Source organism: Podarcis bocagei (genome assembly GCF_964188305.1).
Source record: "Podarcis bocagei genome assembly, chromosome: 14".
NCBI classification, from domain to species: Eukaryota; Metazoa; Chordata; class Lepidosauria; order Squamata; family Lacertidae; genus Podarcis; species Podarcis bocagei.
Window position 1 is genome coordinate 921,485 of NC_138139.1, and position 26,648 is coordinate 948,132.

General features: G+C 50.0%; 1 protein-coding gene and 1 long non-coding RNA gene across 5 annotated transcripts in view; both read left to right on the forward strand.

The window, feature by feature from the left end:
- Positions 1-26,648, forward strand: part of LOC308573608 — a 91,694-nt gene that overhangs the window by 23,575 nt on the left and 41,471 nt on the right. The gene's annotated exons all lie outside the window — the stretch shown is intronic.
- The window catches only part of SIN3A (SIN3 transcription regulator family member A), a 62,913-nt gene continuing 37,471 nt past the window's right edge, over positions 1,207-26,648 (forward strand). The window contains exon 1 of one of the 4 annotated variants that reach the window (XM_081170512.1): positions 1,207-1,229. The gene's annotated coding sequence lies outside the window, so the exon portion shown is untranslated. Of the gene's footprint in view, positions 1,230-9,576; positions 10,256-26,648 lie in introns of those variants that run through there. The other 3 variants (XM_081170511.1, XM_081170513.1, XM_081170514.1) reach the window with 3 other exon arrangements.

The window sequence follows — 26,648 nt, forward strand, 5'->3', positions numbered from 1 at the left end:
GTCAGACACGATTAAACAACAACAAATGAGTGTGATCCACCTTGAGTCCTGTAGGTATAGGGCGACATACAAATTTAATAGTGATAAAATAATAATGTGTGTTAAAGGTAAAGGTAAAGGTACCCCTGCCCGTACGGGCCAGTCTTGACAGACTCTAGGGTTGTGCGCTCATCTCACTCTAGAGGCCGGGAGCCAGCGCTGTCCGCAGACACTTCTGGGTCACGTGGCCAGCGTGACGAAGCTGCTCTGGCGAACCGGCACCAGAGCAGCACACGTAAACGCCGTTTACCTTCCCGCTATAAAGCAGTACCTATTTATCTACTTGCACTTTAAGGGTGCTTTCGAACTGCTAGGTTGGCAGGAGCTGGGACCGAGCAATGGGAGCTCACACCGTCGCGGGGATTCGAACCGCCGACCATGCGATTGGCAAGTCCTAGGCACTGAGGTTTACCCTCAGCGCCACCCGCGTCCCTCCTAATGTGTGTTAGGACTGGGCAATCTATTGTCCAGAACTGGTTCAAAGTCTATATTGTGATATTAGTTTTATAATTTTTGAGTTGGCAATATTGTGAATCATGGTGTGCTATGCAAAAATCATGATGTGGGGGAAACCGTGAAACCAGCCAATGCCTCTACATAGCTCCATTCTTATTTCAGACATCATGATATATCAGTATATCATGGTGTTTGATTGATGATATATCATCATGTTGAAAATCAGATATCGCAGTCCTAGAATTTATAAAGTTATGCATGGTACAGAGAAAGTGGATCGAGAAACGTTGCTCTCCGTCTCTCACAATACTCAGACTCAGGGACACCCAACGAGGCTGAACGGTGAAAGATTCAGGAGAGAGAAAGTGCAGCACTTTCACCACCGACGAACTGGCGGAAGAGGCTGTTGGCGGGGCGGGAGGGGGCGGCATCCTGCCGGCGGGTTTCCCCCGGGGGCACCTGCTTGGCCGCGGTGGGAAGAGGATCCGGCAGCCCAGCTGGACGCCCTGGGAGCAGGCGGGAAAGCGCTTCGGCAGCCCAGGGGCCTCCCGGAGTTCCTTCGGCCGCTCACCGGCCGGAAGCCGCCTTCCCGCGCGGAGCCCGGGCGCTCCGGGGGGCGTGGCCTAACTGTGTCGGGTCAGGCCCCGCCCCAACCCCCGCGATTCTTCCGCCAGCAGCCAATCCGCGTCGGGGGGCGTTCCCTCCCATTCAGGATTCCTCGTCCGGCTTGGAGGGTATGTAACAGCTGCTTCCCAGCGCGTCCCCCCGAGGTGCCCTTTGGGAAGCGGGGGGCGCGCGAGTTCGGAAGGCCTGGGCTGGCGGGGGAGGGCTGCGGAGCCGGGCCGCCAGGTGGGGCTTGGCTCGCCGGGCGCGGCTCCGGATTCCGCTCTGTCCCAAAGCGGCCGAGGGAGGAGCGAGGGACCCTCCGCCTCTCGGCGCCCCCCTCGCCCCTCTTTCCCCCGAAGCAAAAGCGCTGCCGGGGGACAGAGGGGCAAGGGCGGGCTTGCAGCGCCCGCTTCTGGCCTTGGGCCGGCGGGGAGAGTTGGAAGCCCGCCGCGCACCGGCTCCCGGGCCGGATGTGGTCTCGACGCTGCTCCCTCCGCCCCTTTTCCTGGCGGGGCGGGAGGACGGCTGTTACTAGCCGGGGAGCGTCATTCTGTGGCCGAATCGCGCGTGTGTCGCGTGTCTGGGGATCCGCGGCTGCTCCCCCCGCCCCCCCGCGGGGAAGTCTCGCTTCCGATTTCGTTTCCATCCTCGCTCGCTGCCGGGCGGGCGAGGGTTCCCCCGGTGGCGCCTGTGCCGGGATGGCGCGCCTCGCTCGCCTGGCGGGCGCCCTCCTTGCAACTAACGCGGAGTTGTGGCACTTCGTCTCCTCCTCGCGCGGCTGGCTTCTGGGTGGCTCGCTTGCCAGATCCGCCGGCCGCCTTCGCATTAACTCTCCCGCTCCCACGGGGGAAGGGAGTCTCTTTAACGTGGCGTCCCGATTCTCCCACAACGGGAGGAGGCGCAAAACCTCCCACAAAAACCTGGCTGGCGTGCGATTGCCGAGCGGATCTCCGTATTATTTTTTTAATCACTTAAATCATACGCGGGGCTTGGCTGCTTTTTGGGTGTGCGTGTGAACGGGGTGCTGGGAAAACAACCAAGGCAACGGGAAGAGAAGCGGGCGGGAGGGCGGCCCATTCGGAGGTCTTTCTCTCCCCTCCCCTCGCGCCCGTTTGCTCGGGAGGAGACGGCGCTGGGCAGGAAGAGGGACGGCGGCCTCCGTTGTTTACGGCGCAGCTTTGACGGGCAGCTCCCCCCCCCCCGAAGTGCGTGGATTTGGAGGCGGGACGCCGCGCTCTGGCCGGGATGGCCCCTCCCGCTTCCATCTCGTCGAAGAGGGCCGAGCTTCCAGGGCGGGGGAGGCGCCGCCGCAATTCGGATTGTGCCGTTGGTCAAGAATGTGACTCGTAATTCCCGAGGGGAGCGGCGAGGGAGCGCGCCTTTCTCCTTGAAGCGGATTGGGGCAGGGCGGAAAACGGGCTCCGCCTCCTTCCCTGTTATGGTTGGGGGGCGGAGAGGCGGGGGGGGGGAGGTGACGGCTGTTTGAAAGCATCCCGGAAGTGAAACTGAAATTCGGTTGCAGGGGAGGAGTAGAATAAGAGCGGTCTAAGGAGCCGGCCCCCGGGATCGTGCTCCCTCGCGACATTTCGGCAGGCTTGAGTTGCACGAGGGGTCGGTGCGCTAAAGGCCGTTGAGTCCTCCATGTGCAGAAGCAGTACATCTGCAGAGGAATCTGGCTGCCCGGCGTCCGGTGCAGTGGCTGATCCTGGAGGGCTGCTCTTGTGCCTCTAGGAAGCAGAAAGGGAACATCCGACCTGTGGAATCGCAGGTACTTCAGCCTTCCTCAACCGGGCAGCCTCCAGATGGAACTATGTGGGAGTTATAGTTCGGTGCATCTGGAGGGCGCCAGGTTGGCGAAGGCTAGGTAGAAGCAGAGCCGGTTTCTCTCGCCATCATTGGCTCAAATAGCGTCTCTCTTTGCCCATTGGAGTAGAAATGGTATGGGTGGGGGTTAGTTAGAGCCATGGAAGATTCACTATTGACTGTCGCAAAGATAGGAAGCATCCAGATTTAGGGAAGGTATAGGAACCCCAGAGGCCAGGGAGAAAGCTTGTGGGATGTCCAGAGGCGGACGGCCTTGGGGTGGGATGGAGCAGAGCTCTTGGCGCTTTTGCCTTTCAGAAGAGGAATCTGGGACTCTCTGCCACCTTCCTGCAAGAGCTGCCACAACAAAGCTCATCTCTCCACCCTGCCTTGTGCAGACTCTCAGGGAGGGCTAGGACACATCTTCCTAGGGGTGGAGGCTGTTGAACAGCCAGCATTGTGGCTTGTGCCTGTGTGTCTTGGGGGCTCTGGATTAAAAGTTCTTCCTGGAGAGAACCCTTGCTTTGCATGCAGAAGGGCCAGGTCCCATCCTTGGCATCTGCTGGAAGGGATGCTTGAGGAGCCGCTGAGCTTGGTGGACCCAAAGTCTGACTTAATGTAAGGCATCTTTGCTGGTTGCTCTGTTCCCTTCTTCCATCATGACTTGAATGCCAAATACCTTTGAATGCTGTGGGCGCCTTTCATTTCTCCCTCAGTGTTTGTCCTGCCTGCCCCTGTGTTTCCTCACTAGCTCCAGGACACCTGAGAAGGCACTTGATGAGTCTCTGTCATCCTTTGCTCCTAGGTGAGGCATGTCTTCACCCATAAGGCTGCTTTAAAACAACAACAATAATAATACAAAGCCTGGCAGATAACTCCCATATGGGGGAGGGTTGCAACATTTGGGGGTTCGTGGGGGAGGGTGAGTATTAGGGAGCATATTATAGAGGTACAGTCGTACCTCGGAAGTGGAACAGAATCTGTTCCAGAAGTCTGTTCGACTTCTGAAATGTTCAGCTTCCAAAGCACGGCTTCTGATTGGCTGCAGGAAGCTGCAGAAGCCCCAGCGGACGTTTGGATTCCGAAAGAACGTTCGAAAGCTGAAACACTCACTTCTGGTTTTCAGTCATTCGGAAGCCAGAACGTTAGACTCCCAAGGCGTTCGGGAGCCGAGGTGCGACTGTATATGAAATTATGCATCTCATGGAGAAAGTGGAACCCAGTGGGGTTGTCCCATGAAGCCAAATGTTAGACAGGATAGACAGAGGACTTTTTCACACAGCACACTTTGTTTATTTATGTACTGCATTTATATGCCACCTTTATCTTCCTATGAGCTCAAGGTGGTTGTACATGGTTATCTTTCTAATTTCATCCATACAACAACCTAGTGAGGAAGGTGACTGGCCCAAGGTCACCCAGGGAGCTTTGTGGCTGAGTGGGGGGTTGTGGCCACCAACTTGGATGGAGGCTTTGCAAAGGAAAGGGGTTTAAACAAACTTGGGGAAGAGCAGGCTCTCAGTAGCTAGTAGCCACAATGACCATTACAATGACCCTCTTGGAGGCGGCATCTCCTGAATATCAGTTACCTGGATTTGCAGGTGAACAGAGTGCTCCTCATGCCCTTTTGGTGGGCTTCCCCTTATGGGCATCTGGGTGGCTCTTGCGAGGAGGACAAGATGCTGGATGGGATGGGCCTTTGGCCTGATCCAGCACGGCATGTCTTCTGTTGTTCAAAGCAATCTTTTCTAGTCTTTAGGGGCAGTAAATTCTCCTGGAGTTCAGTCTGTAAATCAAAGCAGAGGACTGTTTTATGAGGAGTCAAATCCAACCCTGTTAAGTTCAAGTGGTAGGTTTCAAGTTGTTTTTTAACTCCTTGATCTCAACAGGAAGTGGTTTTTACTCTTGCTCCACTGGTCTTTGACAATCATACGTAACTCTCTCTCTCTTTCAGACTTCAGCATTTTTCTTTTGCTGCCTGCAAAATTTTGAAGGATCTCCTTTTCCTCTTGGTAGTGTTGGGGTGTCAGAACCGGTACGGTGCAGGGAGGCAATAAAACATCAAGAGCTTGGGGCAAAAGTTACTTAGGAGAACTAAACAAGCTTCAGTGGGACAATATTATTTCATCCGTGTCTTCCCTACCTTCATAACTTTATGATAGCTGTTGTGTGACGATGCCATTGCAGGCTGAGCTCAGTAACACCCAGTGAATTTCATGGTTGTGTAAGGATTTGGATGCAGGTTTCCTCAGTCTGGATCCCAACTGTCTGGTGCAGAGCTTTCCAAAGTGTGTGTCATGACACATTGTGTTGGCTGCAGTGTGTAGGTGTGTCACACGAATGCTCCCTGTGCTCCCCCCGGGGCTGGAAAGAGGTTAGTTTAACCTCCGGTTTGCTAGTAAAACTGAATTATCGTGTCACAAAATGATGCATGTCTGAAAAATGTGTCACCAACATGAAAAGTTTTGAAAGCTCTGGTCTAGAACACAGCTTTTGGGAGGACCCCCCCCCCCCGAATTGGACCAGCGTTTTCAATAGTGTTAGATAGATAACCAAGGTGTCAAATACCCAGGGCTGCTGCAACAAGCCTTTGGGCAGCTGAGACATGAAAGGGCATCAGAGGAGGGAGGGACAGAGGACAGTGTTGCCCACGGGTGCCATGGCACACTTGCTGAAAAACCACTGCCTTAAACCAAGGTTGTGGTCACCAAAACGGAATGTATAGTTGCCATTTTGTGGGCAAGATGGCTCTAAAGTCCTATTTTTCATATGATGGGCTGGCTATGATTCTCAGTTAACCATCTGGCTAGTTCACGGCCAACCTTGAGCTAGGTTAAGAGCTTGGAGAACTTAAAGAAGAAAAGTCACTTGATTGAGGGACAGACTGCATATATATTGGCTATTCCGCCCTGTTCAGGCAGAACAGAAAAAAGCAATTTGGTTCCAGAAATTCATTCTGATTTTGCAGATAAAATGGAATTCTACAAAATGGGATATTAGTGTGTGAAAACAGTTCAGAGCCAATGATCCCTACATGACTAAGATGACAGGTGCCATCCTGGCACCCAGGCATCTTCACTTGGTTGCAAGTGGTTGAAAGCCAGGTGCAAAATGTGCCTGGCTAATTTCAAACACTGGGTCGATCTGCTTTTTCTGTCATGTTTATGAGAAGGGCATGAGGCAGTGGTCCTCAGGAGCTGATACTCACAGGTGCTTTTAGATGTGGAGGTTTTATGTAGCTAATGTGGCCAATCACTGATGGCAGACTTGGTTATCCATGAATTAGTCCACTTCTCTCTACCTTTTTAAAGCCATCACACTGAATCAAATCCTAGAGATTTCCAGCTAAGTGAATATAATTATTTTCCCACATTTAGCTTAGGCGCCGTCTTCTGAGGGATAGAGTTTCTATTAATTCAAGCCCAGTCATGTTGGCTGATTTATTTTTACTTCTTTTTTTAAGAGTCAGGCTAATGCGAACGTCTGCTGTGCAGCAGCTGCATGTCGGAGGTGTTCCTGGTGACGGAAACGGCTTAATTGCTAGTAGCTTTATCCATGTGGGAAAATGTGTGGACAAGCAATGCTCTGAGCATGTGTGGCTGCCATCTTCACAATTATGGGATTTGTTGGGTGATGATGCACCACTTTGGAGCTTCTTGGGCAATGCTTGTGTTTGCTGCTTCCAGGATAAAATCATGCTCCCAAATAGTGGATCTGAAATCCAAGAAGCAGCCTCCTCTCATGTATGCTGTGATGAACTTAGGCATAAGCAGAGATTGTGTCACCTTCCCTTTGATCTGGCCCAGATATCATTGTTGGAAGGAGTGGGTGAGTTTAATATGTAACTACTGGTGACAGCTGGGTGGAATCCTAGAATTGCAGAGTTGGAAGGGACCCCAAGAGTCATCTAGTCCAAACTCCTGCAATGCAGGAATCTTAGCAAAAACATCTATGACAGGCGGTCATCCAACTTCTGCTTAAAAACCTCCAAGGAAGGAGAGTCCATCACCTCCTGAGGAAGTCTGTGCCACTGTCAAACAGCTCTTGTTACTTTTTCCCAGGATGACAAGGAGTACTCTTCGGGTTTGGTCAGCAGCTACAGATGCCCCTAACAGATACTTCTTTCACCCCACATTGTACCAGTTTCCTTGCAAAAACATCATGGGGGACTTTGTCAAAAGCCTTACTAAAATCAAGATACGCTATGTCCACAGCATTAGGTTAGGGGAGTAAACAATCACTTCTTGTTTTTAAGCAAGAACTGTAATGTAATTGTGCCTTGTGGAGTGCTTGTATTCAGTGTTCTAGCCAGCCATGCCTTCTCTCGGGATACTCCATTCCATTACAGCTGTACCTTGGTTCTCTCAGACCAAAGCTTTGCATGAAATCACATGTGGGAGAGACTTCTCCCTGAATTGGGTGCTAGCCCATTTCCCTTCTGACCAGTGCTTTTTAAAAAAGAAAACAGGTGCCAGTACTGCATATCCTTGAGTACCCCCAGAAAAAACATGGCTTCTGACCATTCTATGTCAAGCAGCTCAACAAGTCCCTACAAGATGCAGTTGCAAGAATAATTTTTTGGGGAGCATGCAAATGTGGAAGGACCATAGCTCAGCAATAGAGCTGCTGTTTTTGCACACAGAAGACACCAGGTTCAGTCCCTGGCATCTCCCTGCCTGAAACCCTGGAGAGCTGCTGCTCGTCCATGGACAGGACTGAGCTTGGTGGGCCAAGTGTCTGGCTTATGGATGTAGTGAGCTGCCTAATTCCATTTCTTCTTGTTGCTCTGTGGTTTCTGCCATTCCATAATGTAGATGGGCTGTTTTCTTTTGCATCTGTAGTGTGTATATGTATACATAAATAGGCAAGAGGATGCATTAAGACATGGAACCAGACCCACACAGCAGGAGAGAATGTTCATCGTACCAGTGACTGGTGGTTTGTGCATTTTGCTGCACCTGTGCTCTTTTTTTGTAGAGAAACACACATATTGAGCCCCGTCTTTTGATACTTTCACTCACACACAGTTCTGAGTATATTTTCATGGCACTGGGAGCATCAAAAACATTATGCCCTCTTCTAAGGAGTTCCTAGCTGGAAAATCATTGGTTTAATGCAGTGGTTACAAACTTCATACACCGCCTTGAGCTCCTTGGAAGAAGAAGGTGGTATATAAATGCAATAAATAAATAAATAAAACATACACGGATAAACTGTACTTTACAGAATTTTGCTGTTCTGGAAGTTGTTTTTGTTACCAAAGCAGCCTATAAACTCATGCCACCTGAAGGTTTGGAATGGACTCCTACATGTCAGAGCCTGGGTAGCTCAGCTGGTAGAGCATGAGACTCTTTCAGGGTTGTGGGTTCAAGCCTCACATTGGACAAAACGATTCCTGCATTGCAGGGGCTGGACTAGAAGTCCGCCATGGACCCATCCAACTCTACAATTCTATAATGCGTTTCATTTGATCAGAACTGCGACTCAAGACATACGGTACATCATTGACTTGGAGAGGCAGCTTGTGTTGCTACCCTTTAAACTGGATGTTCAGGTGTGAGTGTACATGAATGTAGGTTTAGGATGGGCAGGTGTCTTACCTCTGGAAAAAAGCAAAGCTGATGTAAGAGTAAATGAGTTTTCTAAGACTGCAATTTCCCAAACCAGTCATTGTGTACATAAATCTCTTGTGTGATGATGCACCAGCATTAAAGTTTGAGGGTGGGGGAGAGCATTTGCAAGCGAACTATACACATTTTAAAAACATACTTAGCGTTGTTTTGGTGGCTGGGCTCTTTTTGCTTAAAAATGTGCTTCCCCAGTGTATATATTAAAAAGAGGACAGATAGCAAGCAAAGTAGTTTTTGGACTCCAGATCTATAGCGATCACTGTGAGGACTGAATTTCTATGTAACACTGCAGCTTGCTGTGTTCAACTGGTCTTGTGTGTACAGTACTTGGTTTGGGACAATTCTTTGGGAATTGGCTCTCATGATGCTGGCAAGGTGTCCTGAATGTTTTTAAGAATTCAATATTTTCTGGGGTTGGTTGCCTGTGACAATGAAAACAGTCAGGAGATCCAATTGAGTAGTCTCAGGGTATCAAACTCTGTGAAGTTTAAATTCTGTGACTGACTTAAATAGGTGGTACAAGTCTATACATGTTTCCTTGGAAGTAAGGACCACTGAACAGAGCAGGAGTTATTCCGAGGTAAGAATGCATAGGATTGCAATAGTTCTTTATTGCCAGAGGCTAGAAACTTGAATGCTGGCAATCCTTTGGAAATCCCCGTAAACACAAGGGGGACTTGATAAATATTTTTCCTAACCCCAAGCTGTCGGACCTTCTGCGCACCAGTATTTTCAGAAATTATTCCCGGCGACTGTTTTTTGCGGGCATTTCTACTTCGCGGCCCTATGGTAGCTCTGGCAACCTGTTGCCCCGGGGCCGCCCGCCTTCCTCCCGAGAGCGCGCGCTCTGGCGCTGCTCGCCTGCGTTTGTCTGGCGCGCGGCGGCGTCAGCCGGGGGTCCTCGAAGCGCGCCCGGCTGCGGCGTGTTGGCGGCGCCGCGTTCCCGGCCGGGGCCCGCGCGCGCCTGGCGCCCCACGGGCCCCTCCTTCCCTGCCGGCCGGGCGGCCGCCCTTTGCCGAGGCCGCTTTGGCCGCCACGAGCCGCGATGTAAACATTCCACAAAAGGGCTCCTGCAGCCACCCAGGTGGGCGGGGCCTGCCTCTCCGCCTCCTCGAGCGACGGCTTCCTCCGCCACCCGCGGGCCTGGGGCCGTGCTTCGCCATCCAATGGGCGAACGGGAAGGGCGGGCCTTTGATTCCGATACGGAATTTTTTTTAGCCTGCTCCCCCTTCCTCCTACAACCCTCCTTTCGCATCCCCTTCCTGGGAGCCGTCGCCCAATCGAGGCAGCGGAAGCTGGCCAGCGCTGCGCGGCAATTGGCGGGGAGGCCGAGCGGCGTCAGCGCCGCCCAATGGCCGTGCGGGAGGCCGCCCCGGGGGCAGGGGAGAGGCGGGATTTCCCAAGGAACAGAGAAGCGGGCAGTGCTCGGCGGCGGCGGCCGTCCTGAGGCGGTTGGTCTGGGCAACCTGCTCGCTCGCTGCTGCCTTCGCTTCCCTTCGCCCGCTTCCCTTCGAGCGGCGCCCCCGCCGCGAGCTGCCTCGCCGCCCTGCTCGGTGTGGGGGACGCGGGGCGGGCAGACGGAGGCCTGGCTTGGCCTTCGGCTCCTGACGAGGCTCCCAGCCCCGCCGCCTGAGGAGAGAGCGGCAACGGCGGGGAGCGAGAGGCGGCGGGCGCCTTGAGCGCGAGGAGGACGGCAAGTACGAGGCAGCGGCGGCGCTGAGGTGAGCAGAAGGCGCGAGCGGCTGGGCGCGCGCACGCGCGCTGACAAGACCCGTGGCGGGCGGGCGGGCGAAGGGGAGCGTGGTGCGCGCGCAGTGTGTGGAGGGGCGTGGCTTCGCGCCTGTGTCGCGCGCGCCATCCGTTGAAAGCGGGAGAGGGAGGGAGTGGAAGCGATTCGTTCGGTCATCGGCACTAAGGCGGTGGCGGCCCCTCTTCTTGTTCCCGCGCCGCCACTCCTAGGCGGTTCTGGCTGCCTGGCCCGCCCCCAAGTTTCCCCTTCCCGGCCGGCTCTCTTCAGTCTCCCCCCACCCTGCTTATTCGCGATGCATTGTGGCTCCGCCCCCTCGGGGAGGGGGCGCGGGGCGCCGCCGGGTGGGCGGGGCCTCCCTCTCTCTCCGGTGGCGCTTCCGCGGCCACCGGCGCCGCCTCTGTTCCCCTTCCCCCCTCGGTAGTTTCGCCCAGGGTGATGCGGCCCCTCCTGCGGGCCGTGGTCGCTGCAGTCGGGAGTTTGGGTCCTTTAAAAATAAAATAAAATCAAAATTTATCACTCTTCTGGAATTCTGCTTCACTTTCACGACGAAGAGGAGGAGAGCTGCTTGTCCTGCAAGCCTAGCCCCGATTACTTGGGAGTAAGACCAAGAGGACTTCATTGTTATTAACATTATCATTATCATTTATTAAATTTGTATACCGCCCTTCATCCGTAGATCTCGGGTAGATAAAAACACAGAATGCTTTAAGAAATAGAACAGAACAAAACAATAATCCCCCCTCTCTTCCTGCAAGCACATTTAAAATAATATAGGATGTTAGCCAGCCAAAGGCCTTTTTGAAGAGGAACTTTTTCACCTAAGTATAATGAAAATGCCAGACGAACCTCCCTGGGGAGAACATCCCAGGAATGTCGCTATCCTGATGCTCACTTTCACTTCAGCTCAAATGCTCAGGAATGGAAGGCAGGGAAAGCTTGAGTGGATGAGGAAACGTGGCTAAATGAATGGATGTATTTGCTTTTTCTTCTTGTCAGTGTGGGCACAAAGCTCTTCAACGTGTGGCTGGTAAAAAACCTGGCTAGCAGCTCTGGAGCGCAGGAACAGCCACCCTTTCATTCCACGTGCCTGAGAAGCAGCTGCAGGAAGTAGTAGCTGCCTGGGCACCACCTCATGGCTTTCCAGGCGAGAGCTATGGCAGTCGTAAAAGCCCCCTTTAAAGGACCTTATCCGAGGTCATCAGGGTGAAGTTGGGCTGTTGCCAGAGGAGCGGATGGTGACAGACCCTGGAGGCCCCTTGTAATGCAACCAATCACTTTGAATCCTTCCTTAATCACTCAGTTCTTACACTGATGCCTTTTGTCCTCAGATGCCAGAGTGTGAACAGAGGCAGCACATTTTGCTTTTCCAGACACTGGGTTGTGCTTAAATGGGGTTCACTGCCATTAAATATGCTCTTTAAATAGAAAGTGTGCAATTTTAAAGAGTAGCTGTTTAAAAATAATGGTGTTTGTGTTGTGGAATTTAGAGAGCAGCTAGCTGGCAGTTACTTTCCTCTATTTTAGGAATGCAATTGGATATCTAGAAGAGTTGGTTATAAATAATACATAACTATTAAAATTATTTTTTTTAAGTGACTGTTTTTCCCTTTAAAAAAATTGCTGTGCAAGTTTCTAGATTTCTTCAAACCTTGTGTAAATATTTTACATGTTGTGTGCAATGTTATTGAATTTAATTTATTTATTCAGTTTTTTGCTGTCATGGATACAACCATGTCTCTCCACTTGACGTGCAGTTATAGAAATAGATCATACTAGTTCTCTTAAAGGTTCCATCGTATTCTATGCTATGGTTTCAGGGCAGAGTGGTTTTGTGCTTCTTTTACAGGGATGGAGAACCTGTGAATCTCTAGGTGTTCTTAACCATGCCAACTGAGGCTAATAGGAGTTGCAGTGCAACATCTGGAGGGCCACAGGTTCTCCATCCCTGCCCAAAGCATTTTGTCATTAGTTACCATTGGTTTGGTTTTGTGGGGGATGGAGGGATAGGTCAGCATAGGGTCAGGATATTAAACTTCTCAACTCAAATCTACATACGTGTTATACTCATTCATTTTATTAAAACTGCATCTTGCCTTCTTCAAGGAGCTCAATTTAGCATACAGTTTCCCTTGTCTTTCCTTCAGAACATCCCTATGAGGTAAGTTAGGCTGAGTGAAAACGACAAGTCCGTAGTCACCTCTTGAACTTTACAGCTGAATTGGGGTTTGAAACTGGGTCTGTCCAGTCCTGTCCTACACTCTGACCCCTCCACCACACTGGCTGGGAGGAAGCTCCACTGAGCTCAGCTGGCCTTCTGAGTAGGCGCATACAGGGTTGTTGGGCATAGAGTATCATTTTCATGTTGACATAAGTTCTGCATAGCCATATTTTATGTTTACTTCACGTCCATGCTTGAGTGGGCTTATAAACCACTACAAAGCAGTAACAATAACATAAAGTCTTAGGACTTTTTAATAAAAAAAATATAGGGGAGTGATGCTATAGGCGGTTTAGATCAGGGAGCATGTGAAATTACTACTGGCCCTTATGTGGTCAGTTACACAAATGGTGTGCTACAATATCACCAAAAACATACAAACATAGTTTTATTGGAATCAGGAAATAAAATTCTTACTGTATGTTGATGCTTCTGATTTGTAAATCTCATGCCTCCATCTGCATTAATGAAATCTAGAGTGGTTTGTTCCTAAGAGTGATATTGATTGTAAAAGTACTTCAGTGCAGCTGCATTAATATAACAGGGTCTGTGCTTTATAAACAAACTTGCTGACTCCTAGTGCAAAAGGCTAGGATTTAGACCTCTGAATATGTACTTGTGACTTTATCATGCAGAAATCTGAAGTTCTTTACTGATAATTCATTCTCAGTAGCCCTATTCAGGCAGCCTATTGCCCGGTCTATTAATCACCCAAGGGAGACTGATGGGAATGAGCATGCTAGCTTCATGCCCCCCATCCTGTCATCAACTTGTGGACGGCAACTATGAAGCTGGGGACTTCTGTATCTCTGAAAATTCACTGCAATTTTTTAAAATTATTACAGTGGTGCTTTGGTTTACGAACTTAATCCATTGTGGAAGTCGGTTCCAAAGCATTCTTAAACCAAGGCGTGCTTTCCCATAGCAGCGGAGGACTCAATTTACAAATGGAACACACTCAACAGGAAGCGAAACATGTTCTTATTCCAAAGCAAAGTTCACAAACCAAAACACCCACTTCTAGGTTTTCAGCGTTCTTAATCCAAGTTGTTCATAAACTAAGCTGTTCTTAAATCAAGGTACCACGGTATTTGGAAAAACTGTGTTCTAAAATGCATTGGGACCCACAGCCTACATAGGTTGGTTTTGTCTACTTAAAAGTAATTAGATTTTTAAAAATTAAATTAAAACTTTACATTTTTAAAATTTAAAAAATTCAGATTTTACTTCAGTATAGCCGTACAGTGGTACCTCAGTTTTCAAATGTAATCCATTCCAGAAGACCTTTCAAGTTCTGAAACGTTCAAAAACTGAAAACTCAATAGCTGACAGCTAGGCCTCAGGATCTTACACCCAGCGGAAGCTGCGTGGCATGTTCGACTTTCAAAGTGTGTTCGAAAACCAAAGCATTTACTTCTGGGTTTATGGCATTTGAAAACCGAAATATTCAGCAATGGAGACGTTCGAAAACCGAGGTACCACTGTATTCCACAGTTATAAATGAGTGAAATGGTTATAAAAAATGGTATGTTGCCTCTTGCCTTTACTTTGGTCATATCCAAGAGGGGATAAGGTAATTGCTGATGAATTGCTTATTATCAATTTCTTCCTTCAAGGATTCCACAGTGACATTTTATCCTTTTAACAACAACCTTCTGTGGTAGTTTGCAGGGGAGATAGTGATTCTTAGACTTTCCAGTAGGCTTCACAGCTTCAGGATAGAACAGGGATAGGCAAACTAAGGCCCGTGGGCCGGATGTGGCCCAATCGCCTTCTCAATCAGCGTGTTTTTACATGAGTAGAATGTTTCCTTTTATTTAAAATGCATCTCTGGGTTATTTGTGGGCATGGGAATCGTTCATCCTGCCCCATATAGTCTGGGCCATCACATGGTCTGAGGGATGGTGGACCAGCCCCCGGCTGAAAAAGGTTGCTGACCCCTGGGATAGAGGCTGGTTGTCTTCATACTGGGCAGAAGGTGTATTACTGCTACTGACTGCTCTCAAAACCTAGTGCAGAGTGAAAAAAGAGCCCTTTCCCCTCCTTGCTGCCCTTTGGAACTTAGGCAAATTGTGGGATCCTTCTTAGCACTGGAGCTACTCACAAGCATGCTTCAAGCAGCCATTGCGTGTCTCTTAGCCTAAGGGTGGCAAAGGATGATGCTGACTCCTCCCTTTTCTTGATTCTTTTGCCTGTGTCAGAGGACAAGATTCAGAATGTTATTTAATTTTATTATGTTTCTATTGCGCCCTTCCTCCAAAAATCTCAGGTACACGGTTATTTTCCTGCCGCCACCAACTTAATCTTAATCTTCCCAACAACCCTGTCAGGGAATTAGGTTAATGTCACCTATTGAGCTTTATATCTGAGTGGCTTGAGCATGACACTTCACCATACAGGTTTATAGCTGTTTTTCTCCCCTATGTGGCATGAAGCACATTATTTGGTGGAGGAGAGTGGCCTCTCACTTCACAGACATAGGCAAATGCAGTTGCCAGGAAGAGGGCAATCTGGCACCTGCACCTGTAAAACCCTGGTGTATATCTTTTGAGTAGGAGGACATTGCCCTTGATTAATTTGTAAATGTTTGTGCCCTTATATTTGGATCAGTCTGAAATGCCTGTTAGGGAAATGGTCGTTAATAATAATAATAATAATAATAATAATAATAATAATAATAATAATAGTTTTTATTTATACTCCGCCCTCCCCAGCCAAGGCCAGGCTCAGGGCAGCTAACAAGTAATAATAAAAACAAGCTGAATGAATACAAACTTAAAAACAAGATTAAAATACAACATTAAAATATTGAAACATTAAAATGCAGCCTCATCACAGGAGGAGAAAGGAAAAGAAAGAGGGGGAGGGAATCAATTGGCTCCTAGCCAAAGGCCAGGTGGAACAACTCTGTCTTACAGGCCCTGCGGAAAGAAATCAGATCCTGCAGGGCCCTGGTCTCATGAGGCAGAGCGTTCCACCAGGCCGGAGCCAGTGTTGAAAAGGCCCTGGCTCTGGTTGAAGCTAATCTAACTTCCTTAGGGCCCGGGACCACTAGGGTGTTGCTATTTATCAACCTTGAAGCTTTCCGTGGGGCATACCAGGAGAGGCGGTCCCGTAGGTATGAGGGTCCTAGGCCGTGAAGGGCTTTAAAGGTCAAAAGCAGCACCTTAAATCTGACCCTGTACTCCACCGGGAGCCAGTGCAGCTGGAAAAGCAGTGGGTGAATATGCTCCCATGGCATGGACCCCGTGAGGAGCCTGAGCAGGGAGTGTGCCTCATATGTGCTACTGTACTTTGCCAGACTATGGTGTCCTCTTAAAACTGTCCTTTTCTCCTTTCCATTTCTTACATATCTTTCTTTCTGAGTAGTGGTTTGAAATCAGTGGATAAAGTTCATTCTTTCTAGTGAGTGCAAATCATATGCAATGGGGAATGGAAAAAATCTGCTTTTGGCTGATGAAAAAGGTTTGATTTGTGTAATGATGACATTTGAATTTAAGCTAATTTCACCTGCTAATTGATGATGCTACAATTCTTTTCCATGCTAAGGTTGGGGTGAGTTGTATTGCAAATGATGCTGGATATACTATGTTGTTCTATAACTGTGTGCCTTATCTCTATCTTTACATTTTAAGTATTAGAAGTTGATATTTTTAAAATTATGGTGCTTAATCTTCTGGGTGAAATTTTACTCTTTGTTGTCTTAACTAGAAATTTGTGTTGTTCCTTTGAAAAACACAGTTGGTGGTTTGCTTGCTTGCTTGCTTGCTTGCTTGCTTTTTTTCATTTTCAAGCAATTCCCAAATCCCTGTTACAAGTTTGGGATCTACTTCTGAATGGTGACTGTTACAGCAGCTGTCTGACCTTGCCTAACCTCTGGGCAAATCAACAGCATGTGTTCTAATGGATGCAGAAGGAGAGGGAGAGTGTGTGTGTCTTGGGGAACAATACATAGGAGCATCACTTCCTATCGTTAAGCGACCTAAATCTAATTAGCACTATCAACTGACATGTATGTATCTTCAGAGTTAATGGAAGGTTATGTATGTCAATAGTTTCCTTTAGCCTCCTGAGGCTTAGACCATGCAGATTAGGACAAAATTGTTTCAGTTGCTTGAAGGGATCTGGAATGAGAAACAGGAATATTTAGCATATGCGAAGCTTAGCATTCTTAGTGTTGAGCTTGTAGGTTCTGATTATGGTGCCACTGGTGGACGAATCCTGTGAGTTCTGCTTTTGGGACAGCAGCATTTTTCTATCCCTTCCTCGGCAGCCCCTTTGCCTCTTGAAAAATTGCTCCAGAGCTGCATGAGAGGTAATTGGTGAACAATGCAGAATGCACTGCTACTGAATCCCAGTTCTATTGGTGAACAAAAGGCAGCCTTTAGTTCATGGAATGGTACTTCAACTCTCAGCCACACACTGGGCTACTTTGATGTTATTGTCCTACTAAAAAGCTTGTTTTAATTTTAAACCCCCCTATTACATTGGCTCAAATTCTCATTGGCACTTTGGTTGAAAAAGGAAAATAAAGAGGATATGCCCTTTTATTTTAAAATGTAAAGCATATCACTTTCCAGAGATAAGCCACTTTGCATTGTTGAAATGTTCAAGCGGATTATATGTAAACAAGATAAATTGGCTAAAGTGAAGACGTTTGCAGAGACCAGTACAGCACAACCAGATCATCTGGAGGAAGGCGATTATGTTTTTGTCAGCATTTGATATTTGCTCTCTCTGAACCTCCCTATGTAGGGCTCAGATAGTGGCATTCTTTTTCTCCTTAACAATTATGATCTGCACAGGAAGTAATAATAATGTGTAAATAATTCTTGACAAGACCAGTATATGTTTGAGTAGGAAGCTGCATAATAGTAATTTTTTATTTATACCCCGCCCTCCCCGGCCAGAGCCAGGCTCAGGGCCGCTAACACCAGTAAAATTACAATAAAAGGGGGGGGGGACGCAACAATTTAAAATACAGGTTAAAAATACAATTTAAAATGCAGCTTCATTTTAATAATAGCCCATAGATCAAAACCATAAGGGGAGGGAAAGATAAGGGTCAGACTGAGTCCAAACCAAAGGCCAGGCGGAACAGCTCTGTCTTGCAGGCCCTGCGGAAAGATGTCAAGTCCAGCAGGGCCCTAGTCTCTTGTGACAGAGCGTTCCACCGAGTTGGGGCCAGTACTGAAAAGGTCCTGGCCCTAGTTGAGCCCAATCTAACCACCTTGCGACTTAGGACCTCCAAAATGTTGTCATTTGTGGACCTTAAGGTCCTCTGCGGGGCATACCAGAAGAGGCAAAACCAGCACCCTGTGCACCACCGGGAGCCAGTGCAGTTGGTAAAGCACTGAATGAATGTGATCCCATGGAAAGGACTCCATAAGGAGCCTCGCCACAGCATTCTGCACCCACTGGAGTTTCTGGGTCAGCTTCAAGGGCAGCCCCACGTAGAGTGAGTTACAATAATCAAGCCTGGAGGTGACCGTCGCATGGATCACTGTGGCCAGATCGGGGCGAGAAAGGTAAGGGACCAATGCTTAATACGGTGGAGAAGGGAAAATGCCACCTTTGCTGTGGTCGCAACCTGCGCCGCCATGGAAAGGGAGGCATCGAAGGTTACACCTAATCTTTTGACAGAAGGCACTGGTACTAATTGAGCCCCCGCAAGAGATGGGAGTTGGCCCCCCAACCCCATGTCGTCCCGACCCAGCCGGAGGACTTCCATCTTTGAAGGATTTAACTTCAACCGGCTCCCACGCAGCTTATCCAGCCACAGCTTCCAAGCATCAGGTCAGTGTGTCCGGGGCCGAGTCAGGGTGGCTGTCCATCAACAGATAAAGCTGGGTGTTATCAGCATATTGATGACAACCCAGTCCAAAGCTCCGGACAATCTAGGCAAGGGGCACATAAAGATATTGAAAAGCACCCACTTCCGTCATTGGCCATAGGCAATAAAACTGCCACCTGCGAGACTTCTTTATCTCGCAAGGGGTTGACGTGGCGTGCGTGATGGAGACCTGGGTGTGCGAAGGTGAAGTAGTCACCTTGCATGAGATGACACCACCAGGTTTCTCCGTCCTCCACTAATCGCGGACTGTGGGTCGGGGGGGAGGGGTAGCGTTGTTAATCCGGGAGGATTGCTCTTTCAGGGCTGTACCATCACCTCCAATCTCCAGCATTGAATGTGTTGGCCTAGTGTGGGGCACCAAGGAGAGCTTGGCTGTCTGGCTGGTGTACCGACCACCTAGCACACCAGCAGTCACCCTGTCAGGCCTGTTGGATGTGGCGGCAGGCTGGGCCTTGAAGTTCCTTAATCTACTGGTTTTGGGTGACTTCAACGTCCATACTGATGCCACCCCCTCCTCACGGGCTCTGGACCTGGTGTCTTCCATGGCGACACAAGGGCTCTCCCAGTTTGTTTTGGGTCCCACACCAACAGGCCACACGCTGGATTTGATTTTTGGTGCAGGTATAGATGTGATCATGTCCTCACTTGTGGAAGTGCCATGGTCTGATCACTATGCTCTGAAAGCCAGGATTGACTTCCCGCCCCCACCCCGCTTGAGTGGTGAGCCTATTTGGGCTCAGCCGCGAAAACTGATGGATCCTGATGGATTTCGTCAGGCCTTGGGGGACCCTGCTCCCCCAGCGGCTCACTAGATGAGCTTGTCGAGAGCTAGAATAACTGGCTCTTGGTGGCCATCAATGAGATTGCAACTAAGCGCCCTCTGTGACCCCGCCGAAACCCCCTGGTTTACCGAGAAGCTCCGAAAAATGAAGCGGGACCTCAGATGGCTAGAGCGAGTATGGCGGCATGCTCGCGACGGAGCCTCAAGAACATCTTATAGGACGCTTATGAAAGCCTATGAGATGGCAGTGAAAGCTGCAAAGACGTTTTACTTCTCAGCTTCCATTGCATCCACTAGCTCTCGCCAGGCGCAACTTTTTAGAATAATTAGGTCTTTAACAACCCTAGAGGAACAGCCAAATATAAATACGAATTTGACCCATAGCTATGAGGCATTTGCGAGCTTTTTTGTGGAGAAAGTCTTGCTGCTCCGCCCTGACCTCCCTGCCAATTTGGATACAGTAACAGAACTGGAGGCCCCTCGACTGTCCCCAGGTCCAGTATTGGACCACTTTGATCGGATACTCCCTGCCGATGTAGACAGATTCCTTCGAGCTGGAAGGCCCACCACTTGCCCTGTGCCCATCCTGGCTGATTAGAGCGTGTCCAGACGAGGTGCGGGCCCACCTGGGTGAGATCATCAATCAGTCCCAATCAGGGGACTTTCCCAGGGGAGTTGAAGGAAGCAGCGTTGCATCCGCTCTTAAAGAAAACATCTCTAGATCCTTTAGATCTATCCAATTGCCGCCTGGTTTTGAATCTTCCGTACCTGGGTAAGGTAATTGAGAGAGTGGTTGCCGAACAGTTTGGTAGGTTTCTGGATGAAACATCGGCTCTGGACCCATTTCAGTCCAGCTTTCGCCCTGGTTACGGGACCGAGACGGCTTTGGTTGCCCTAACAGATGATCTCAGTAAATAGCTGGATTGAGGTGGGTCAGGACTGCTGATTCTCTTAAGACCTGTCAGCAGCCTTTGACATGGTCGATCACAAACTTTTGGATCACCGCCTTGCCAACATGGAGATTCAGAGCACAGTCCGACAATGGCTGTGCTCCTTTATCTCAGGTCAGGGACAGAGGGTGGCGCTAGGAAGGGAGTTGTTACCGCGGCACTCCTTGGTGTGTGGAGTTGGTCCTCTGTGCCTTTCAGAGCCAGAATGGCTAGCTGGGCATCATGTGGATAGCAGACTACAATGGTTCTGTGGACTAGTTGCCTTGTGAACATATTTTCCTTTTCCCAGGCAACCAGTGTTCAAAATTAACCAGTTGCCAGTCGCTTTCTTTTTTTTTTTAAATGATATTTATTGGGGGGGAAAATTTTAAAGTTACAAAAGAAAAACAAAGTAGAAAAAGAGAAAAACAAGCCACTTCCAACCATACATATACAAATTCAGAATAAGAGGGGGGGGGAGAGAGACAAAAATACACCACAAACATTTAAAAACATTTAAAAACAAATCCATTATTCTCAACTCCTCAACTATCATTACCCTCTTTCCTTGACCTCCTCCTCCTCCCCTTCCTTGTATCCTGGTTCTAAATTGTCACAGCAAATCCTTTCCATATTTCATAATATTCTGTCATTACATTACCTTAAACTATTTTAATCTTATCTTACTATGAAAAACCTTGAAACTTAAAACTTAAATCTTATTTTTTACCAACTTCTCATAACCATAATATTCTTGCATAATTCTTTAAACATTTTTACTAAAGCCAAGTAATTTCATTCCAACATTTTTCTAACATTTATCAATTTTGTAAAACAGTCCTAGTAGTGAAAAAAGGAAATAAAAACAAATCCAATCTTCATCCAGCGTCCCTTCCTCCTGGTCCCGGGTTTTGTCAGTCCTCATTATCCCATCGATCTGGCGCATTAACCTGGTATCCTAATATCCGAGGCCCTTAAGTCTCTTCCATGTCCCTTCCGCAGCTCTTCTTCATATTTGTAACTGTATTTTCCCTTGTCTCCTGATTGTTTCACTCGTGGGAACTCCAGCTTAGCAATATTTTTGACCCTTCTCGACAGATCAGCCCCTTTTCCATAATTGACACTAAATTCCATGTGGTATTTAAAGACATGTTTCAAAATCCCTCCAAAATTGAGAGCCCCCACAATCCCAAACATCTCATGGCCCATTGCCAGACTTGAAAAGTCCAAACATCTATCCAACCCCCCATTTCCAGACCAAACCAAACTTTTTCTTTCCAAATCTGGCTTTTTCCAAGTTCATTTGTCAAATCCAAAAGTTCATATTCCTGTTGGGCCTGTTCTGTCAGGGCACACTCCTGATTTAATTCCTGAGTGGGCTCCACATATTTTCCCACTGCCTGTTCAAAATTTCCCACTGCCTGTTCAAAATTTCTAATCGAATCAGCCATCAAACTCGTCTTCTCATGTAGCTGTTCCAGTACGGCATTTGTTTTATAGAAAGCACACAACAGAGCTTCTGAATACATTGTCCTGAAGGTCAGATGTCTATTCCCACGATTGTAATCTGTAACAGCTGCCAGCTCCCAGGAGTTGGTTACAGTTTCACAGTCTCCCTCTAGGGGGAAAACTTCTATTTAATCTTTCTTTTAAAGACAAGTCTAACAACAGAGTTTCCTTTTTTCAGATATTTTGTCAATATTTATTCCTTTAAGGCAGTGTTTCCCAAACGTTTTTGGGCAACGGCACACCTGTTTACTGAAAAAAAATCTCGCGGCACACCACCATTAAAGCCCCACCCCGTGACGTCAGCGCGCAGCGTCACGCCGGGAGGGACGCACAAAAGTGAAAGTTTTTCCCCTCCCCCTTGCCGGGGAACCTCCAAGCTTTGGGCAGGCAGGCAGGCAGAGCTGGGACGGGGGTTTCCAGGGGACACGGCAGCTCCTCGAAAGGCTTCTCTCGGCTGCGCTCAATCCTCCTCGGAGAGGATTTCCCCTCCGGTCCCATGCGCTCGTTTGGGGGAGCCCTCCGGCTGCTCCCTCTCCCGCCGCGCAGGAGCGATGCCTCTCTCTGGCTCTCCCTCCGCGCAGGCTGAGGGAGGGAGGGAGGGGCGCGTGTGACCCATCTCTGCTGGGAGACCAAACCCAGCGAGGCAGAGTCGCGCGGAGGCGCCCAGGCAGCGCTGCCGGCTGCGAGGAGGAGCGCCAGGCAGCAGCAGGAGGCGCGGCCTCTCCTCGCCGCCGCCGCCCCGCCTCTCGCCGCCCGACTCGCCCGCCTCCCTCCAGGCATCTCGCGGCACACCAGCCGATGTCTCACGGCACACTCGTGTGCCGCGGAACACTGGTTGGGAAACACTGCTTTAAGGTGCGAAAGGAAACAATGGAATCACTATGTTTCTCTTCTTTTAGCTATCTGTCAAAAGCGTTTGTCTCTGGTCAATGGGCTTCAAACGTCAGTCCTGACACCCCGCTCCAGGATTAGGACGATGGAAAGTTACTTTACTTTAAACTCACTTCTGCAGGTTTAAACAGTCCAGAAAAGATCCCCCTTCTTCTCCTGCTGCCGAAGGGGGGTTCAACAATTTTAAATGATGAAAGCCAATCCTTTAGAAGCGATTTTCTGAGCTCTAGTTTACGTTGTCTTTGCTTTATTCTGTCTACAAAGAAACGGAAGGCTGACTTCCTGTTTAGACCTTCCCGTTTCAGTACCAAATTGAAGTAAAATTTTTAAGTCCAATTCCTTTCTGCTCGCAAGTCCTTATTTAAAGTCCAATTGTTCAAAGTTTAAGTACAGTTGCCAGTCGCTTTCTGCAACTCAGGAGTGCTCCCTTGTGGCCAAGTTGAGATTTGCAGTCACATGGTTTGCACATGGTGCAGAGAACTCTTCTGGCTGGGCAGGAGATGCCTTCCAGGACGCTTGTTGATGTCTTTTCCATTGTTGTACAATTTGCATAAGAAGCTCTTTCACGCAGTTAAATAGATTGCTTCTCTTGGGGGGGGGGCAGAAAGGGAGATCTGGCTGATTTTCACCCCACCCCTTCAGCCTTTCTGTGAGAGTGGATAGTTAAATGGGCTTTACTCAGGGCCTTAGAAAAAAGGTGCCATGAAGCTGTTAAAGCAAGTGCCACGCTTTTAACCAGTGCCTTTTTTCTAGGGGGAAAAAGGTGCTTGTACTGCATACCCTTGACAGAAAAAGGACTGGTTTTTATTGTGGGGCTTCTGCTGCTGATTCCTGAGCTGGCTGATTATTTAAGGAGTTTCTAATGGTGATCTTGCTTCTCAGAAGTGAAATGACTCTAGCAGTTAAGCAGTGCCTCTTTTATTGCTTTGCCTTTCATTTTTCCCATAATAATATTTTTGCTGGCTTGCTTGGAAGGTTTGCCCCCTTTATTTGGATTCTGCTGCATCATTTTCTTTTCTAGGAATGCATATTGAGCATGGGGGTGGGGAGAGCAGAGCTGGCCTAAGGAAGGTGGGCCCCCTCTACACAGCCAGGTTGTGTTGGGGAAGGGGGATAAGGGGGTGGAGGGGGAAGCTTCACCTGACACAGGGAGAATAGGAGGAGTAGGCGGCAACTGGAGCACTCCTGGAGCTGCCTTGTGGGGCGAGAGGGTCACAGGGTTCTTTGGAGCTCCGGTAGCACTGACACCAATGTTTGGAAGCTGCAGGAGCTGCTTAAGAAGTTGGAGCAGCAAAACGAGCAGCTAGGTCTGCATTTGCAGCGCTGGTGGGGCGCCAGGCAACAGCCCCCAAAGGCCCCTCGGCAGCATCCCCAGCAGTGCAATCTCGGGTGTCTGCACCCTCTTGCTGCAACCGTCCGCATCCCGCTGTTGCCCGTCACCACAAGGAGCAGCTCTCTACTTCCAGGGCTCAAAAGTCACTGCCTTGGCCCCAACAAAACTGGACCCAGGTGGCCTCTGCGGAGCTGCTAAAGCGCAGTGAGCTGGACTGGCTGGCTGGCTGTGGGGAATCACTTGGCTTGTGCAGCACTTCTGGTGCCATGTTACCCTGCGGACCAGGTGATTCGCAGAGCAGTGCAGCAGCAAAAGAGGCGTATCTTTTGGCGCTTCTGCCCCGCAGACCAACTGACTGACGTGGCATTGCAGCTACACCAGTCAGGTGGAGATGTTAGGCACCAAACAATGGCGCCTGGACATCTCCACTGACTCGTTAAAGGCCGGTTGTCAGTCGCAAAATGTAACCAGCACCTGGCTAATTTTGAACGCTGAGTCCAAGTAGAATAAATATTCTTATATCTTGAAATAGATATGAGAGCCATTTTTGTCTTGTTCTTGGTTCTGGTCTTGTGACAGTGAGTGAGATTTACCTGCTTTTTGAACTCAACTCTGCAGCATGAGGCAGAACACCTTTCTATTCCTTCCTGGAGATGAGTTAGCAAAGTTTGCTGATGACACCAAGTTGTTCAGGGTAGTTTTGAACAAAAATAGGCTGTAAATCGCTCCAAAGGGATCTCTCCAAACTGGGTGAATGAGTATTAAAATGATAAATCTGATGCACTGTTAATAAGCTGTTCGACAGTGGAATTTGCTGCCAAGGAGTGTGGTGGAGTCTCCTTCTTTGGAGGTCTTTAAGCAGAGGCTTGACAACCATATGTCAGGAGTGCTCTGATGGTGTTTCCTGCTTGGCAGGGGGTTGGACTCGATGGCCCTTGTGGTCTCTTCCAACTCTATGATTCTATGATTCTAAGTGTAAGGGGATGCACGCAAGGGGCAACATATCCTAACATTACATATATGCTATTGAGGGCTGAGCTGGTGGTGTCCTACCATTATAGGGTCATAGGGCCCAATGAAGATGTTGACCCAGGTTGTGGCAGTGGTAAAAATGGGGAATTATATTTTTGGGATCATCAGGGAAAGGATTGGAAACAGAACTGGAAATATCACAATGGCCTTATACAAGCCTATGGTGCAGCTGCACTTGAAATACTGTGCACAATCCTGGTTACCACAACTCTTAAAGGATATTATGATGCTGGAATTCAAATCCTCACTCAGCCATGAAATTCACTAGTTGTTATTGTCCCACACGTGCCTAAATTTCAGTCCCACTGTGCTCTCTGTATGATCTGTTTTGCTATGGCTCCTAGCTTTTATATCTCAGTTTCTAACACTGCAGACAACCCTTGTGAAGTAGATTAATATTTGCAAACAAAAACACTTAAGGAAGCTTTTAAAAAGCAGGTTAACCTGAGAAGTACCATATTTTTCGTCCTATAAGGCGCACCGGCCCATAAGACGCATCTCATTTTTTTTGGGGGGGGGGAATGAATTTAAAAAAAATTATTTCCCCCCCCCAGCCCTGGCTGCCGCCCCAAGCCTTGCGCTCACCTGCCCGAAGCAGGGGAAGCCCTCCGGAGGGCTTCCCCTGCTTCGGGCGAGCGTCAGCAAGCCTCGCGCGCCCGGCAGGAGGTCCCACCGGGTGCGCGAGGCTTGGGGCGGCAGCCTGTCGCCCGAAGCACGGGGAGCCCTCGGGAGGGCTCCCCCTGCTTCAGGCGAGTGTCTGCCGGGTGCGCGAGGCTTGCAGACACTCTCCCAAAGCAGGGGGAGCCCTCCGGAGGGCTCCCCGTGCTTCGGGCGACAGGCTGCCGCCCCAAGCCTCGTGCACCCGGTGGGACCTCCTGCTGGGTGCGCGAGGCTTGCAGACACTCGCCCGAAGCAGGGGGAGCCCTCCGGAGGGCTCCCCGTGCATCGGGCGACAGGCTGCTGCCCCAAGGCTCGCGCACGCGGTGGGACCTCCTGCCGGGAGCGCGAGGCTTGCTGACACTCGCCCGAAGCAGGGGAAGCCCTCCGGAGGGCTCCCCGTGCTTCGGGCGACAGGCTGCTACCCCAAGCCTCGCACACCCGGTGGGACCTCCTGCCGGGAGCGCGAGGCTTGCAGACTCTCGCCCGAAGCACAGGGCACCCTCCGGAGGGCTCCCCGTGCTTTGGGCGACAGGCTGCTGCCCCAAGCCTCGCGCACCCGGTGGGACCTCCTGCCGGGTGCGCAAGGCTTGCAGACACTCGCCCGAAGCAGGGGGAGCCCTCCGGAGGGCTCCCCGTGCTTCGGGCGACAGGCTGCCGCCCCAAGCCTCGCGCACCCGGTGGGACCTCCTGCCGGGAGCGCGAGGCTTGCTGACACTCGCCCGAAGCAGGGGGAGCCCTCCGGAGGGCTCCCCGTGCTTCGGGCGACAGGCTGCCGCCCCAAGCCTTGCGCACCCGGTGGGACCTCCTGCCGGGTGCGCGAGGCTTGCAGACTCTCGCCCGAAGCAGGGGGAGCCCTCCGGAGGGCTCCCCCTGCTTCGGGCGACAGGCTGCCGCCCCAAGCCTCGCCCACCCGGTGGGACCTCCTGCCGGGTGCGCGAGGCTTGCAGACACTCGCCCGAAGCAGGGGAAGCCCTCCGGAGGGCTCCCCGTGCTTCGGGCGACAGGCTGCCGCCCCAAGCCTTGCGCACCCGGTGGGACCTCCTGCCGGGTGCGCGAGGCTTGCAGACACTCGCCCGAAGCAGGGGGAGCCCTCCGGAGGGCTCCCCGTGCTTCGGGCGACAGGCTGCCGCCCCAAGCCTCGCGCACCCGGTGGGACC